We start from the raw sequence: 6456 nt of genomic DNA on the forward strand, positions 1-6456 counted from the left end.
GATACAAAGCGCACCATGATTGGCAAGCAGGATCGAAACCTCTGGCGGGCTGGAGTCTGGCCCGCGGGCCATATGTTGGACAACCCTGATCTACAAGATGCACTGCAGCAACTCTCCAAGGCTTCTTCAACAGCACCTTCCAAACCATCAACTTCTACCACCTAGAGGAACAAGAACAGCAGATACATGGGAGCACCACCACCTGCAAGATCCCCTCCAAGTTAACCTGACTTGGAACTATATCACCATTCCTTCACTGTCACTGGGTCAAAATCCTGGAACTCCCTCCCTAACAGCACTGTAGGTGTACCTACACCACATGGACTTGCAGCGGTTCAAGAAGGCGGCTCACCACCACCTTCTCAAGGGCAATTAGGGATGGGCAATAAATGCTGGCCTTGCCAGGGACGCTTACATCCCATGAACGAATAAAAACAAAACTTGTCGTCCCTACCTGGTCTGTTCTGTATGTGATTCCAGTCCTACACCAATATGTTTGAATCTTAACTGTTCTCTGAAGTGGCCTTGCAAGCCACTCTGTTGTATCAATTGCTGCAAAGAATATGGTTTGCAACATTACCAGAAGAAGGTCCATCACCACCATCTCAGGGCAATGATGGATGGACAATGAATGCTGGCCTTGCCAGTGAAACCCATTTCCCAAGAATGAATAAAAAGTGACACTGAGAGAAATCCAAAACTATACACTGGCAGGGTTCCTACAGGAGCAAAGAGCAATTGATGGAGCTCATGGCACTGACATGCTCCTCAATTCCATGAACGAACAAAGGTTTCATTAAATTAATATGCAGCTCATGTGTGATACCATTCACCTATCCTATACATTCATCATCATGATCCTGGAAACTGTAACAATGGCTTCATAACTCACCAATACAACATACCAGTTCTGATGACTATCAGGGAGGACTGGCGATCAGGGTTATCCCCTGTAGTCATGACATGAATCCAGTGTGGCATCCACAGAGAGGAGAACAAATATAAGTAGGCTTCTGGGACTAAAAGAATTGGCCCCAATATTAATGGTGATAGTGTGGGGGCGAACAGTAGCATGAGGAAATCCCAACAAAGCCAGGGAGATGGAAGTTCTGTGGATCTTAACTGCAGGACCTCATTTAAATAATTTACATTAAACTCCCACCCGACAGCCAGCCTAATTGACAGCAGGAGGCCAGAATTTGCACTAGGAGGCCACAGCCAAGGACCCGTACTAACTGTCCCCTAAAGCCCAGACCTTGACCAGTGAGAGGGTGCTATCTGGCCATGTTCACGGTGATGGGGATGATCTGGTCGTGATGGGGGAGAGGAATGTCACCACCTGAAATCAGGGAGAGAGGAGAAGCACTGGCTGAGATCAGGAAAAGAGGAGAGCCGCTGACTGAGATCGGGGGAAGGAGGTGGATAGCCCAGCAGGTTTTGCCTGACAGGGAAGCTGACACTCACCTCCCCAACCCCCACCATCCACACACCCCTCCCCACTACTCTGGCCTCAACTTGAAATTTCAGATTGTTTCCTGATGACATCATTGGATCGAATCTGCATATTTTATATAGACCCTCACTTACTTCCTGCAGGTGTACTAAGAGCATGTTAATAGCAGGACATGGCAAACAAAAAGTAAGACCAGAGGCAGTAACTAACTCACATTATTTTAAGTGCACCCCTCACCCGATTACTGCCCAGTGGGAGCCGTTAGAGTCATTGATCATTGTCTTTCATAATATCATTAGTCAGAAAGCGTTGCTGTTACCTGAAACTGAACAAAAGAATGACAATAATAATGAAGAAGATGGAGAAGACTCCCCACCTCCAGATCAGGAGGATTGCGCACAGGAAAGAAAGGAAGTGAAGCAAATGAATGAAGAGCATGAGGTCAAAGGAAGGAGGCAGAATTGTAGTTGAGATTTCCCCTCTCCCAACCCTACTGGAAAAAACTCTCCCAATTCACTTTCAAAACCCCAACTGTCTAGCCTTTGGCCCTCTATTAACCACGTCATTTCTGCAGTTACTGATCTGCTGAACCATACCCTTACCTCCAACTTTGATGCCCTAGGCCTCATTAAAACCATCACTCTCTCTCATCCTGGCCGTTTCCCCAGCCCTCATCTCTGCTCCCTTAAGTTCAAGGGACATGGACTTGAACACCTGTGGCGGACAACTTGTTTAGTCATTCACCATCAGATCTGGCTGGACCCCTACTGGGTCCTGCTGTCATCTGCTAAAACTGCTCACTATTCCAGGATGCAAAGGTTTCTCTTCCCACTCCCGCACTATCACCACTGGTGTCTCCCCAGGATCTATCCTTGGCCCCCTCCTATTTCTCATCTACATGCTGTCCCTTGGTAGCATCATTCAAAAACAGCTTTAGTTTCACATGTACGCCGATGACACCCAGCTCTACCTCACCATCACCCCTCTCGACCCTTCCACTGTCTCTAAATTGTCAGACTACTTGTACCAGTACTGGATGAGGAGACATTCCCTCAAATCAAATATTGGGAAGACCAAAGTCATTGGGCTGAATTTTCATCCTGTAGCAGAGGCGAGCATGCTGGCAATTTCTTGCAAACAGCCGGCATGCCGGTCTGCTGCCTTGTTTCCATCACTGGCTTATTTCCAGGGAGACAGCTTCTTGGAGGTGGGGGTAACAGCCACCTACATGCTAGAAACAGGTAGCCAATTAGGCCAATTGAGGGCACTCTTCACACACCGTCTGGATTTGCCCATAGATGGAAAGCTGGCGGCCTCCCAGCAGCAGGCTGGGTTGGGTTTGGGGGTGCCAGAGGTGCATCCTGCTAAGCAGCTCCCCCTCCACAAAGGTGACCTGGCAGCTGTGCCCACAATATATTTTGTGCCATTTACAAGTCTTCAGAGGATGCCTCCATCGTGAGGCACCCTTGCGGTCTCCCTTCTACGGTGGCAGCACCCACCTCTCCTGGTGGGGCTGCCAGCCACCCAGAACCTCGGATGCTCCCATTCCCCCCTGGCTGCAGAACCTGCCCGTCGTCCTTAACTGGTTGGGGCTCCTAGAGGCAGCCTGTTTATTGGCCTCCTTGGAAACCTCCTTCAGGGTCCCACCACAGACACTTCCAAGTCGGGATCGGGACCCTGGAACTAAAATACATTATCTTCAGCTCACACTCCACATTCCCTTCCCTAGCCACCAACTCCATCCCTCCCCCTTAGTTAGTTAGTTAGTTAGAGATACAGCACTGAAACAGGCCCTTCGGCCCACCGAGTCTGTGCCGACCATCAACCACCCATTTATACTAATCCTACACTAATTCCATATTCCTATCACATCCCCACCTGTCCCTATATTTCCCTACCACCTACCTATACTAGGGGCAATTTATAATGGCCAATTTACCTATCAACCTGCAAGTCTTTTGGCCTGTGGGAAGAAACCGGAGCACCCGGAGGAAACCCACGCAGACACAGGGAGAACTTGCAAACTCCACACAGGCAGTACCCAGAATTGAACCCGGGTCGCTGGAGCTGTGAGGCTGCGGTGCTAACCACTGCGCCACTGTGCCGCCCTGGCACATGTCTGTGGCTGAACCAGACAGTTCACAACCTTGGTGTCACATTTGACCCTGAGAAGAGCTTCTGACCACATGTCTGCACCATCACTAAGACTGCATATTTACAACTCCAGTACGTCGCCTGATTCTTCTCCCCTGCCTCAGCTCATCTGCTGCTGAAATCCTCATCCATGCCTTTGTTACCTCCAGACTTGACAATTCCAGTGGACTCCTGGCCGGCCTCCAACATTTTTTAAAATTCATTTGTGGGATGTGAGCATCACTAATTGCCCTTGACAACTGCGTGGTTTGCTAGGCCATTTCAGAGGGCAGTTGAGAGTCAACCACATTGCTGTGGGTCTGGAGTCACATGTAGGCCAGGCCAGACCAGGTAAGGACAGCAGATTTCCTTCCCTGAAGGGCATTAGTGAACCAGATGGATTTTTACAACAATCGACAATTGTTTCATGGTCACCATTAGACTAGCTTTTTAATTCCAGATTTTTTATCCTCATGGCCTTGAGTTCATCCAAAGTTCTGCTGCCCATGTCCCAACTCGGTCCAAGTCCCATTCACCCAGCACCCCTGTGATCACTGACCTACTTTGGCTCCTGGCATCAGCGCAATTTTAAAATTCTCATTCTAGTTTTCAAATGCCTGCATGGTTTTGACCCTTCCTATCTCTGTAATCTCTTCCAGCTGCACAACCCTCAGAGATACTTGCACTCTACTTGAGCACCTTCAATTTAATCGCTCCATCGTTAGTGGCCGTGCCTTCTGTGGTATGATTGCCTTTAAGAGTGATGTCCCTTTAAGATCTTAGTATGCTAGTGAGCTAAGAACCAGGATTCAGTCATGTGACTCAGTGCCAGAGTCGCTCTGTAACTGTAACACCTAGAGGCAGATTCTGTAAATACTTAGCTCTGTACTGTATATGTTCACTAGCTGTTAATAAACCTGTTTTGAGATCTTCAACCAACTGGACTCCACGCATCTCATTTATGTTGCATCAGACAACATAAAAAGAACTCATTACACCTTCAGCTGCCAAGGCTCTAAGCTTTGGAATTCTTGCTCTAAACCTCTAAATCTCTACCAGTCTTTCCTCCTTTAAGACGCTCCTTTAAAACCTACCTCTTTGACCAAGCTTTTGGTCGTGTGCCCTAATAACTCCTTATGTGGTTCGGTGTCAAATTTTGCTTTATAATGCATCTGTGGAGCTCCTGTGGGACGATTTATTATATTAAAGGTGCGATATAAAGAAAATTGTTGTTGCTGTTTCAGTAAATAAAAGTTAAGCACCCAAAGAAATTTTCTCCCCCGGAGTATTCCTCCCCCAACTCCCTCAAAGATTTGCATTCCCAAAGACTTCTGTATGTTGTCTCCATAACACAGGTCATAATGTCATATTTCACCATCTGAGTCCACTAAATTGTAAACATCCACAGAAATAAACTCTTAAGTCTATGTGACCAAAGAATGTTTAACTTCCAAAGCAAAATTCAACAAAATATTCCAGTAATATCATATACTTTAGCTACAACTATTTCTTATCATTTGTAGCACCTAGAAAGAAAGAAGAACTTCCATTTAAATAGCGCCTTTAACAACCTCAGGCAGTCCACAAGCACTTCACAATCAATTCAGTAATTTTGAAGTGTAGTTACTGTTGCATGGAAACACAGCGACCAATTTGCACACAGCAAGATCCCAAACAGCAATGAGATAAATGACTGCATAATACATTTTTGGTAGTGCTGGTTGAGGCATAAATATTGTGTAGGGTTACAAGTATTCTCCTCTGCTCCTCCTGAATATTGCCATGGAATCTTTTACACTCCACTGAGAGAGTAGACTGGGACTTGGTTTATTGCCTTATCTGAAGGATGGCACCTCCTTACCACTACATTGGAGTGACAGTCTAGATTATGGATGCAAGTCTCTGGAATGAGGCTTGAATCTGAGATATTTTGACTCAGAGGTGAGAGTGATGTCACTAAATCGAGACTGACACTTAAGGGCACAATTGCTGACATTCTATCACATTGGGGAACTTGAAACGTCCTTGGAATGCATATTCCAGGAGATGGTCAGGAAATAGTACTGCAAAGATAGGTGGAATTCAAAGTGAAAAAGGCACAGAGTCCTAATTGTTGTATGTTTGGTTAGTCCAGGTAGTAGAGATTCCTAAGTCTTCTATAATTTTAACATTAACTCATTTATTACATGTTGGGCTAGATTTTAGCAGGCCCCCGAAATCGTGGCGGGGGGGTACCTCAAGATGGGTCCGAAAGAGTCCCGCCACAGACCTCGACGCCGGGAAGCCTGAACCGTCCCTCCCAGCGGCTTCAAGGCTCCGTGGCAGCACCTCCCCCTCGCCACTGGGCGATGGGACCTGAATTTAAATGTTTAAATTAATAAAATGAATACATTTAAATGGACTTTCCTTCAATCTTCTGGGCCCACCACGAACGTCAGTACGGCGACCGGCACTCCCGCACCTTCAATTCCCCATCTGGGGAAAGAGAGTGTGACACTGGTGGGGAGGGGGGAGGAGTTAATATTTTCTGTGGGGTGGGGGGAGACTGGGTCAAATAAACATAATGGCCGGAATTTTACGCTGGGCGGTCGGGAGCCAGATTCCAACATAAATATCGGTGCCGATCCCGCTCCCGCCCAGCCCCATATTTTACGGATCCCCAGGCTTCAATTGGCCCGAGGCGGGACTTCCACCCACTTGAGGGAGGAGGTCCCGCCTCAGTGAACTGCCAGCCAATCAGCGGGCCGGCAGCTCTTAGTCTCAGCAGCGCCACCGGGAGCAGTGGCCACCGCTGAGACTGCAGACCAGCCGACGGAGGAGGACGCAATGGAACCGGGACAGAAGGTAAGTTCGGGCAGCCTCACCAGGGG

The sequence above is a fragment of the Heterodontus francisci genome, chromosome 4 (genome assembly GCF_036365525.1).
Source record: "Heterodontus francisci isolate sHetFra1 chromosome 4, sHetFra1.hap1, whole genome shotgun sequence".
In the NCBI taxonomy this organism is placed as follows: Eukaryota; Metazoa; Chordata; class Chondrichthyes; order Heterodontiformes; family Heterodontidae; genus Heterodontus; species Heterodontus francisci.